General features: G+C 42.6%; 1 protein-coding gene across 2 annotated transcripts in view; it reads right to left on the reverse strand.

Moving 5' to 3' along the window:
• Dnmbp (dynamin binding protein) overlaps window positions 1–12716 on the reverse strand; it is a 124300-nt gene that overhangs the window by 29186 nt on the left and 82398 nt on the right. The gene's annotated exons all lie outside the window — the stretch shown is intronic.

A 12716-nucleotide genomic window follows, 5' to 3' on the forward strand; every position in this document is an offset into this window, starting at 1 on the left:
TAAAATAAAATAAAATAAAATAAATTTAAATAAAAAATTCAAGGCCAGCTTGAGTTACACAGGAGTTTAAGGCTGGCCCGCACTAAAATCTCTTCCCCATCAGCAGCAGAATATAGCGCTAAAAAAAAAAAATGACACTGCAGATTAAAAAGAATACACATACTATGTGGACACATAATAATGTCAACTTGCTAAGGGGAAGGCAAGAATTAGGAACCCTCTATCAGAGATCTGGGTGATGGTAGGGTCACTGTGATAGTTACACATATAAAATCTGATTAGACTCCACCTATCTAAACACTATTCAAGGCTCACAACAGATTTTTTTTTTTTTAACTTGTCCTAGGAGACAAATAACAAAATATTATAAAGTTGAAGTCCTTCGATTGCAAGAAATTCTGCACAGCTAGACTGCATGCATAGTTCTAAAAGGAACATGCAATTGTTCCTACAATTATGTTATATATGAAGGATGAAAGAATTATTTATAGTTGGGAAAGAAAATTCACTTACTTAAAATGAACATTAAGTGAGCTTTAAATGCTAAAACAATATTGAAGAAAAATTCGACAGTGAAACATGGAATCTCTAGGGCACTAAGTTTCCTTTAAATCCCTTAAGACTAACCAGAAGAAAAAACACAAGTGTTCAAATTATACTACCGAGAGCTAGTTTTTCAGAACAGATTTTATTCTCAAAAAAACACTTCCTCTGCTGCCCCTTCTCTGAGGATTTAGGAATTTTTCAATGTTTATTATTATTATTATTTTTCATGTATTTAGTTCAGAGTCTACAGGGTCTTACTACGGAGATAGGACTTATAATGATCCTGTTTTCAGATTCCCAAGGGCTGGGATTGCAGGCAAGTGCCAACACGCCCAGCCTCAGTTGCCTTCTCAGCACACCCCAGGGGCAGGACCAGCATAGCACGCTGGGGATTCAACCCTGAGCCCTGCGCCTGAATAAGCAGTTGCTTTAGTCCACTGAGCTATCTGACTGGTCCTTTTTCAATTTTTTTTTTTTTTTTTGTGGGACCGGGGATTGAACTCAGGTCCTTATGCTTGCCAGGCAAGTGCTTATTCTACTGAGCTATCTTCCGGCCCCTCTTTTTCAATGTTTAAAAAAGATTGAACCCGGCACTCTGGTTTCTAGAAACCCTTCACTAAAAGGAAGCAGAGTCTTTGGAAAAATGGCTTATCTCAGGGGTAGGGCAGGAAAGAGTACGAGCCTGAAATATCTCAAGGAAGAAAGCAAGAAGTCCTGAGAGCAAGAGGGGACAGGCAGCACTGGTCTAACTGGACCCAGCTTGAGTGTTAAGGTAAGCTCCAGTAAACACGGTAAGGAATTATAATTCATTGAATAAAGTAAGAATCCATATAAATTCCCACTCAAAATACGTAAATGAATAAGTACATGGGTAGAAAAAGTCTCTGTCTTATGACAGAATTGTCAACTCAAATGTTAGAAGAAAATAATGAAGTTAAAAAATAACCATTTTGGGCTGGAGAGATGGCTCAGTGGTCTAAAGCACCTACTTGGAACAAGCTTGGCAAAGCACAGGGACCTCCGTTCAATCCCCCAGCACCACATGCCAGCCAGCCCCGCCCCCTGGTGGGCTGAGCTGGACACACACACACACACACACGCGCGCGCTAAATAAATGTTAAAAAAAAATTAAAAAAAAATTAAAAAAAAAAAAAGAAAATAACCATTTTGCAACAAGAATAAAATTTGGTTCAGGTATAAATTGTCAATTAAAAAAAAATAAAATTGTCAATTGATGATTTCTGTGTTATTGGGGGATTGAATGGTGATTAGGGTATATGTATAATTTTAAATTACTTATTACAAATAAGAAAAATAATGACTATAAATATATTAAGAGAAATGAATGACATCATGACGCAGTGATCATACTACAAACATCATGAACCTCCAAACCAAATATCATGTCTGAAAACAATACAATATCTTTTATACAGTACACCAATCACAAATGTATAATTTAATTTGAATCCTGGTTGCTTTGTCTGAGGCAGGGTCTTGCTGTGTAGCTCAGTGCTTGTCTTGAACTTACCAGGTAGCCCAAGCTGACCTTGAGCTCAGATCTTCCTGCCCCAGCCTCCCCAGTGCTGTGGCTTAAAAGGAAATCTTTTTTTTTTTTTAATGAATCTTGAGGAGGGGCTGGGGAGATGGCTCAGTGGAATAAGCGCTTCCCTGGCAAGCACGAGGACCAGAGTTCAGCCCCCAGTTCCGCCAAAAAAAATAATAATAATAATCTTGAGGAAACAACAGACTCAAATCAGGGACTTATAGTCTTCAAAATGTCATTTTCATAAAACACACAACATATATACCTTGGAGAGCAGCTTATAGTTAGATATAACCAAAGCGATAACAACTAAATGTTTATTGTCATCTGTCCTGGACTGCAATTTGGAGGAAAGAATTGCTAAAAAAGACACAACTAGGACAACTGATAGAGCTAGAAGAAAGGGTGGAGATTAGATAAACAGCTGTAAGTCAATTTTGGACCTCCTGACGTGGCCAACGCACTGAGGATGGCCGTGGAAGAGCACATCTATGTTCATGTAGAAGACACACTGGCGAGCTGGCAAAGCAGTTGCGGCGCACGTGCAAGGCTCTGCATTTGATCCGCAGCACCCAGACGTGTACACTGAAGCATGCAGGGTATCTCAGGTCATGGAGAGGGGCAAACAAAACAACAAAGCCCCTGAAGCAAAGCGAGAAAGAAAGAAAGAAAACGAAAATGTGGCAAAACATTAAGCACTGGCAAGTTAAAGGCCATACCAGGAGGTTCTTTATATTTCAGCAATTTTCTATAAATTTGGTGTTGTTCAAAACAAAGTTTACAGAGGCATAATGGAAAAATATCTTACTTGAATTTTTGGGTAGAACAAATGGCAAAACTTCATGTATAACTGTCATGTTACTACAGTGCTAAATTATGATTCTCAGTTAATTGTAATGGAGAATACACACTTTATTTCTTGCTGTGCCGAGGTTGGAACCCAGGGCCTCCCCCATGCTAGACCACCACTCTACAACTGAGTTATATCCCCTAGTCCTACAAATTGATTTTTAATGAATGAGCTTTAAAACACCTTTATGATTTCAAAGCCACAGGTTCTTAGTCCCAAATATAATCTTGTAGGGTCAAGTTTTTAAAAAACCCTCATTTTTAATACAAGACTAGAAAACTCTGGGAAAGGAGAACATTTGCTGAGTCCATACTGCATGTGAGATATTTAGAACTCTATCCCTAAACTCATTTAATATTCACACCAGAACTCTAAAGCAGCTATTTCTCCCATTTAACATCAGGAAATGCAGCCTCTACGAGGCAAACAAACTTGTCCGAGTTGAGGCAGCAAGTAATCATAGTTTTGGCATTATGACCTAAAATATATTCAAATCCAGATCCCATGGACCGAATCCTGCTTCATTTTGCTTCTGTTGCCTAGAATCTTAATTAGAAAAGGCAGCAATTTATTTGCTTCAAATCTTAAAAATTTCCTGAAATTTTCTCCCAGAAATCAAAGTTGTATTAATTACAGTTGCTGAAAACACAAAACACCACCAAACACCTACTCATCAATCAGAAGCCAAAAGTCTTTATGGAGAGAAAAACATGTTTATGTTATAAGAAACTCAAAAAACAACTCTTCCAAACTGCCCACATCTCTCTCTCTCTCTCTCTCTCTCTTTTTTTTAGATGGGATTTATAAACTCCTGAATAGCCTTTAAAACCTTGAAAACACAAACCCCAACCCCCTGTAGATTTTTTTTCCCTGTACACCAATCGTGAGAATCTGATTGTTCAAGTCAGATCCTATTTGAAGAACCTGGGTATCTGCAATTTTAACAAATCCCCAGGTGCTGCTGAAAAGACCTAAATTTCAGACTCTGTAACACAATTAACACTTCAAAGTGAGTTTTCAAGTACAGTATTAGGCCAAAAAAAGAATTATCTGGCTGAGCTGTAAAACTTTTTCCTTTGTTTTACATACATGCTAAGAAAAAAAGTCTGATCTCAAACTTCAGTAGGTTGGGGAGGTAACGCGACGCTGCGGTACAGCATTTGCCTGGTATGCCTGCGTGTCTGGGTTCCATTCCCAACAACACAAGTAAATATGTAAATAGATAAAAACGTAGTATCTGGGGCAGTCAAGTTAGAGAAAGTGGCCTCCTTCCCCTTCCCAGCTACCGTGGGAACAGGCTTAATCCTGCACTTCCCTGCTTGGCTGGGAAGCCCTGGACAAGTTCACCTCTGGGCCTCAATATCCTCATCTGTAAAACGAGGAAAAGAATACCTGCTTTGCAGCGTGGCTGAGGGAATTAAGCATGGAAATAACTCAACAAAAGGTCGGTTCTTTTCCCACGATGTGCCAGAAATTGCTGTCTACACCACATTACGGTGAAAGGGCAGCACTCAGAAGCACCTCCTGTGCTGCAGAGTCTAGAATTCTGCGAGAACAATAAAACCTGGGGACAGCAAGGCATAGGGAAAACTGAGGCTCAGAATCAACCCACCAATGAGTGTTTATAGCAAGTCTTCCTCCCAAGGACCGCCCTGTGGGAGTTAGGGACCCCGGGGAGCACAGCAGGAAATTACTTTCGGACAAAACAACTGCCTGCGCCTCTTGGGAGCAGCCAGCGGGCGCCACCCCACCGGCCCTCCTCCAGCCGCCCCAGGGCCGTTCCTCCTCCAGTTAGTGCTTCATCCCCAGCTCCCTTTCCCACAGCTGAGGGTGTCCTTCCGCGGTAACCCCCAGCTGCCCACACTCCACCAGACACTTTCCAGAGGTGGGCAGCAAGGGCACAGCGGCTTCCCCCGCCTAGCAAAGCTGGTGGTCCCAGGTGGGGAAGATCCCGCGCTCCCCGTCCTCTGCGCCCCAAGGGTACCTGTTCACCCAGAGCCCCCGGGCAGGCGAAGGAGTGGGCCACAGGGCCTGCAGGCCCGGGGATCTTCCCAGCGCTCTGGAATGCGCCTCAATCTCCCGGGCCCTTTGAATAAAGTCGGCACTGCCCCCTCCATTTCCATATGAATCGCCCCCGGCCCCAGGCCCTCACGGCACCGGCTAGCGCTAAAGGATGGAACTGGACTCCGCCCTGCCGGACTTCACAGAGCCTGCTTCCTCTCCTGAGGCAGGATAGAAGGAACAAAACAGGTAGAAAGATGAAATCACCGCTAGGTATTGTACTTTGTGCATCTTCGAGGACCCAGGCGAAGCTACCCGAGATGACCCACATCATCACTCCTTTGGTTCCATCTAGGCTCCTTTTCTCCACACCTATCACACTCAAAATTTGTCAGGACTACTCAAAGTTGATAAATGGGCTAAAGTAAAGCAGGAACTTGATCCTAAGATAAAGAAACAGATTGAGAGAATCTAAAGAATGTTCAGATTATCTAAAAGAACCCCAAAACTAAACAGAAGGAAAAAACCGACACATTCCCCCGATTTCCACCCCTTCAAGAGAAGCATGAACAATCCCTGTTTTCGGAAACTGTGTCTCATCTCTCTGAACACTCACACTCCACTGTGGAGTGCGCACTACAATCTCTGCCTAATAAAAACCCTTCCCATACCTCTTACTGACAGGTCCTGAAAATTCTTTTTTACAACCCCCCAGCCAGCCAACCTGCAATTCTTGTCTACCAGTGTGGTGGGCTATCACAGCTTTGTTACCCTCTTCAGACCCTGTCTGATGACACCAGCGCCCTCAAAATTTCACCTCAGAAGTTTTAAGCCAAGATTATGATCTCTTCCTTTTTCTATTCCTTGCCCCTTTCAGGGAAGAACTTCAAGGCTACCCCAAACCTGGCTATAATAGCACTGTGGAGAGCACTTAGCCTTCCAGGCCCTCTCACCGGTGGGAGGTGCCTTCACTTTGCTCACTTGGCTTTGCCAAAGGACCCAGACCTTTTGCTGTGGTCCCTAACCTCAAGCCAACAGATCTCAGCTGGCTTGTCCCAGGACAGCTAAAACTAAGGCAGGCAAGAGTAACTCACAGCAACCAGAGCCTCCTCGCACCTTGAAAAACGTTTACACTTGAAAAGTACCAGGAGAGGAGAAAGTTGCATAATGACTTTTTTTTTCATAATGACTTTTAAAGAAAATGAACAGAAAGAAAAAAATGGAATGGAGAGGAAACATAAAGGAAAAACTGCAATCGCCCATACCCATTTGTATATAGAATATGTAAATGCTCAGAGAAAGGTCTGGGCACTATACAATCTCATCCCTGGGGAAGGAAGCTTTGGGGTAGAGACTGAGATCAATGGAAACATAAACTCAATCAGTACTGTGGTTTTTGGCAGGTCTGGGGATAAAGCAGATATAGTCATATGAATACACACCATTATGTTCAAATACATCATTGTGCAGTGTTAATGGTGGGCCATTTAGGTTAGAAGCATAGTTTGAACTGTACTTTAGAATTGCCCTGGCTCTGGGCCTGGGAGAGGGAGCTTGCTGGCATAACTGCCTGCCTGGCAAATACAAGGTCCTGAGTTCCATCTCTCATACTGGGGGAAAAAAAAAAATTGCCCTGTTTCTTCCCTAGGCACAGCTCACAGGACTGCATACCAGGTCCTCAATCACAGCAGATCACAGAACGTAGTAACTGTAAAGAAAAATGTCACGGTAACTGGTAACTAAGATCTCCCTCTAAAGAAATGTTTTTTGAGTTCTTTTTATTTTATTTTATTTTTTAAAATTTTATTTATTTGTGTGTGTGTGTGTGTGTGTGTATGTGTGGCCAGCTCAGCCTACCAGGGGGCGGGGCTGTTTGGCATGTGGTGCTGGGAGATTGAACCGTGGTCCCTGTGCTTTGCTAAGCTTGTTCTAAGTAGGTACTTTAGACCACTGAGCCATCTCACCAGCCCTTCTTTTTATTTTAAAGAAGAGAAAAAATTAAACAAACAAGAACAAAGACAGAAACAAAGCAACATATAACAATACAAAAGGTACAGAACTGCAAAACAAGAATAGAAAATTAATAATGATTGTTATATTATATATTATCATAGGGAACAGGGAGATGGCTCAGTGGAATAAGCACTTCCCTGGCAAGAGTTCAAGCCCCAGTTACACACACACACACACACACACACACACACACACACACACAAAGATACCATCAAATCTATTGTTCAGATTACCAGATATAAGCATACAAGATTGATCAAACAATTAATTATTAATTCTTCCTTTCAATAAACCGTAATTTTTTCCCTTGTGCTTTTTAGTTTTATCTTTTATTTTAAACAGTATAATAATAATAGACAAGACATTAGAGACAATACACATTTCAAAGAACAAGATGAAAGGTATTCAACTGTGGTTGTTATACTACACACTGCTGTCCTCAGTGTAGTTGCTCGAATTATAGATATTAGCATATAGTAAGTCAAAGTAAAAATTTTGAACATTGCTACTGTTTAAAAATTTTTTAATTCTTTTTAACTGCTGATAGAAATTAATAGCACAATCATCTCAGCTATCCTGTATACTTATGTGATTTTCCCCCTTCCTTCTTTCCCTATCTTTTCTCCTTTCTCTCATCTCCATTGTTTATTCTCTATGTTTATTTTTTTCCTTTTTACTATATCTATTGTACTTTTAAGATTTTATCTACTGAAGTTTTAAGCAATCTGAGAGAAGACAACAATAGTAGTCTTTCCCATTGCTTCCTACTTGGGTGGTAACCTGCTAGGAGGTTTTGCTTCCTTCCATTTAAAAGAGCTTTGTTGAATTTTAATTTTTTTTTTTTAGGAGCTGGGGATTGAAGTCAGGCCCTTGCACTTGCCAGGCAAGTGCTTATTCTACTGAACCATCTCCCCGACCCCTTTAAAAATTTTATTAAACAAATGTTCACATGGCAATCACTATGTGTGGTAAACACTGCTCTAGGTACTTTATGAACACGAGTTTCTCTACTCCAGGATGATCCTACTGTCGTCCCATTTTACTGAGAAGGCAGGAGCACAGATCCTAAGTACCTGGCCCGTAAGTGGAGGAGCCCACCCGGACGCAGTAGCCACTTTGGCTCCTGGCTCTTCTGCCTCTAGTCTTTCCTCAGGCACCCGAGTCCTGTGACTTGCGACGCAGAAGCCCATTTCTCCGCTCTGCTGGCAAGCTGAAGCAGGGCAATTCTAGAGCACAGCTCAAACTAAGCATTTAACCTAACTGGTCCACCATTACATGCACAATAATGTATTTGAACATGCTATGTAGCATACGATTCTTAAATATTAAGCCTAGCACATGGCTTACGAGTCCTTCTGACTGAACTCAATAGTTTTATACATAGAATTCAATAGTAATGGAGAAAATTTATGGCAGAAATTATGTGAAGCAGAGGGGCCAGGGAGATGGCTCAGTGGAATAAACGCTTCCCTGGCAAGCGCAAGGGCCTGAGTTCAATCCCTGGTTCCACCGAAGAAAAAAAAAGAAATTATGTAAAGGAAAAGAGAAACCCATTTTATCATGTCCTTTAATTTAATTTAATTTTTCTTTAATTTTAATAATTAAAAATAGGAATGGCAGAGTAGATAAAAGCTTTAATACTTTCTCTAGTTAAGTCACAAACTTTGTTTTTACTTTTTTTTTGGCGGAACTGGGGATTGAACTCAGTCCCTTGCACTTGCTAGGGAAGTGCTTATTCTACTGAGCCATCTCCCCAGCCCCCTAACTTCTTTTTTTTTGGTGGAACAGAGGATTGAACTCAGGCCCTTGCGCTTACCAGGGAAGCACTTATTCCACTGAGCCATCTCCCTAGTCCCTGTTTTTACTTTTTGACCTTGTGTATGCTTGCTAGGCTAGTGTCCTACCACTGAGCCACATCCCCAGGCTAAACCAAACCACTTAGCGCAAGGGTCCACTTTTAGGAATTTAGTCTATGTAAATAATTGGACAAGTACACAAGATATGTACATATCGGGAAGTTTGTTAATTTTTAGCTGTCACCTAAACAGATAAAGCCAAAATTTCCTCAAAAGGAGACAACATGGTGGCCCCCAGGAGTAGAGGCCATGTCTGGGGTTTGCTGACACTGATTTCTTTTCCTGCATCCTTTTGGGTGCCACGTGCCTCGAGCAGGAGTACGGAGACCGGAGCACTACTGGGACTGAGGGTAGAATCTTCCATCTCTCAACAAGAATCTCTCCCATGAGGCAGGAACAGAAATCCTAAGTACCTGGTCCAGTAAGCTTAGTTTGAGCTGTGCTCTAGAATTGCCCTGCTTCAGCTTGCCAGCAGAGCGGAGAAATGGGCTTCTGCGTCCGCAAGTCACAGGACTCGGGTGCCTGAGGAAAGACTAGAGGCAGAACAGCCAGGAGCCAAAGCAGATACTGAGTCAGAGTGGGCTTAGAGCCACTTCTGCCTGTCATGATTTTAGGAGGCTCCCTCCCAATTTGATCAAAAAGGTGGGATTAGGCCTTGGCCCCTGGTGCTGGGGTGCATCTCTTATCTGGTTTTGGGACCATGTATTCTGGGGCACCCAAGCTCCCCAGGGGGGCTCTTAGGAGAGGCAACCAGGTTTCTCCTCACTCTTTCATTCCCCAAGTCACTTAAGACAGTGGCCTTCCTTTGCTTTGTCTCTCCCTGGCACCAGGGAGGGCAGACTACTTCACTAGGGTCCCAGCAGGAGTGAGGGCCTAGGGGCATGCAGCTCCCTGAAAGGTCTGTCCAGTTTCTGATGAATAGTTAGGTTGGCAGCTCCAGAAACAAACAAACAAAATAAAAAAACAGGCCGGCCAGATAGCTCAGTGGACTAAAGCACCTGCTTAGGCAGACCGCAGGGGCCAGCGTGCAATGCCAGCTCCGCCCCGAGACACCCCGAGACAGTGATTGAGACTGGGTGTGGTGGTATGCCCCTGTAATGCCAGTGCTTGGCAGGCTGCAAACAGGCGGATCACTATGAGTCCGATCTAGCAGAGAGACCGCGAACACCCTGTAGACTCTCTACCAAATACATAAAAGAAAGGAAGCAAGGTTAAGGAATAATGGCATGGCACTGTAACAGGGTACTATTACAACAATTAACACACAGACTTACATTAATATGGAAAAGACACCTAAAGCATGTTGTTAAAAACTGAGATACAGTTTATGAAAGAATGTGATTTTCTTAAAAAGGAAAAAAACACTTGGAAACAGGGTCATGTTGTGTGGTCCAGCATGGTCTTGAACTTGCTATGTAGTTGAGGCTGGCCTCAAACTCACGGCAATCTTCCTGCCCCAGCCTCCCAACTGCTGGATTACAGGGTTGAGCCATGACGCTCAGCCAGGAAAGACTATTTAAAAAGTGTTGAAGGTATACAAATTTTTATTTTCTTCCTTTCTTTTTACTTATTCACGTTTTAGTATTTTCACAGTGAACATGTAATAATAGTGACAAAGAATTATAAAGTAGAGAGAAAGCATTTTTCTCAGTTTTTAATAATCTGAAGTTCTTTCCTGACCTAATTCCTTTAAACTGATGAAGAAAATAGGCAACGAAACACTGCTGAACTGTCAACTTACAGGAAGAAAAAGAAGAAAAATCACAACTGCCTGCTTAATAATCTACAGTACTGGGCCGGGGAGATGGCTCAGTAGAATAAGTGCTTGCCTGGCAAGCACAAGGGCCTGAATTCAATCCCCGGTTCTGCAAAACAAAACACTCTACAGCACCTGGAAGCCATCGCACAGCAAACTCCAAGTGAGTGCAAGGAGCTCCTAGGCATCTGTTCAACCTCTCCCTGCCTGAGGAGTCAGACATCCGGGTCTCTGCATTCAGGTGCACTGAGGTCAGCCCGCCCAGCCCCCACTCTTGTCTTTCAGCACCTCCTCACCCCACTTGTTTGGGAGGCAGGGCTCTGGTAGCCTTTTCAGTATTTGACCACTGTCTTGGGCAGGGTCCACCACACTTCTCAGATCACCAACCTTCAGTGATGAGTCCATGAGGATCTTAAATCTAAACAGGAACTCAAAAACATCTTCCTGGCGTTTTTGACAGCACCTGCTGTGGAGTCTGCCCTGAGCTCAAAGCTCCCGACCCCCTTCTTTTCCAGGTCTCTTATTAGACCCTCAGAAAAACTAACCAGAACTAACCAGAATTTAGTGACCTAACCAGGAAAGCCTGCAACCTCTTCTGCTGCTGTGATGAGTTTAATACCAGGAGCATTTATACCATTTATGAACACTCACTAAATACATAAAAATCCTGGTGAGGTATGTTGTTGGTAGGCTTAAAACTGAGATTGTCATATTTTAATCTTCAGACAGAAGTAAAATTATCAACGGAATAAAGGTAGTTTTTGTAACATAAAATTTTTAGAAATTAAAAAATCATTGTTTAATATGCAAATTTGGATTATATATGAACCAATAAAACTTCACAGATAGCTTTATCTGCTAACTACCCCTCCCTGGCAACCTGATGTTCTGTTTATCAAACCTTTCCAGGGAAGGTCTCTCTCCCACAGTGGAAGGTAGCTTCTTGAGGGCAGGACTTTGTCTTTGTCCCTGCTTGGTTGCTTGTACCTAAAACAGTACCTGGCATACAGTGGTCAGAGAGTAGATCAGATGGATGGAAGAATGAATGAGTGCCCTTCCTAGGCACTGGGTTCTGTCCGCTGGCCTGTGCCATCTCAGGATTTGTCGTTCTCTGGTGGGCAGTGGTTAAAGGCAAGGGCTCTCTGCAAATGAGGAGACAGGGTCCAGAGCAATGACATAACCTGCTCATGGCCACACACCTCATGGGGCAGCACAGTCAAAACTCACGTGCTGAGCCTGGGCTTGGTTAACCAACGAGGCCTATTCTAGTCCGCATGTCCTCTCCTACAAGCTTGGCCGTTGCTTGTATTATATTTCAATTCTTAATAACATTACATCGAGGCCTCAAAATACGTTCACCTATCTGAGCTTCTGGCTACTTTAATCTCCTATTCTGTAAACCCTGACTTTCTTCAGCTAGTAGTTTATATTTCTTTTCATATAATGATTAAGCATTTTATAACTATCCCTATCATGGGTGGATCTGATTGATAATCCTGTTTAAAGTTTTAATTGGAAAAATTATAAATATTTAATAGGGAGCCACCAAGAAAACTGCTGGAAGGTAGGGCAAAGGTGCAGAAAGCTGGAACCCCCTCCGAAGCTTTCTTGGGTCTTATTTCATTGGTTAGTCATTTCATTCATGTGGGCAAACTCAATTGTCTTTTACAGTTATTTCTCTGCATACATGAATCTAGTTGAAGAAGGCATAAGTTCATGAAGCAAAAGGTAATACATAATAGAATAGGGGAAGTAAAAAGGATCGAGAGGTAATATGTGTATGTACCAAATACTCCACGATGAACATATTCATGTTTTGCAAACACACTAATAAAATGTTTTAAATAGAATGAATTTAAGGGCGCGCGGCGCGGAGGACCGCGCGGCGAGGGGAAGTCAGGTGGCCGCCGCCGCCGCCGCCACCGCCGCGGGTTGTCGCCAGAAGGAAGATGGCGGATCTGGACGAGCAGCTGTCCGATGAAGAGAAGGTACGTATAGCAGCAAAATTCATCATTCATGCTCCTCCTGGAGAGTTTAATGAGGTTTTTAATGATGTTCGGTTGCTGCTGAATAATGATAATCTCCTCAGGGAGGGAGCAGCCCATGCATTTGCACAGTATAACTTGGATCAGTTTACTCCAGTGAAGA

This window comes from Octodon degus, unplaced genomic scaffold, assembly GCF_000260255.1.
Source record: "Octodon degus isolate 3935 unplaced genomic scaffold, OctDeg1.0 scaffold00010, whole genome shotgun sequence".
In the NCBI taxonomy this organism is placed as follows: domain Eukaryota; kingdom Metazoa; phylum Chordata; class Mammalia; order Rodentia; family Octodontidae; genus Octodon; species Octodon degus.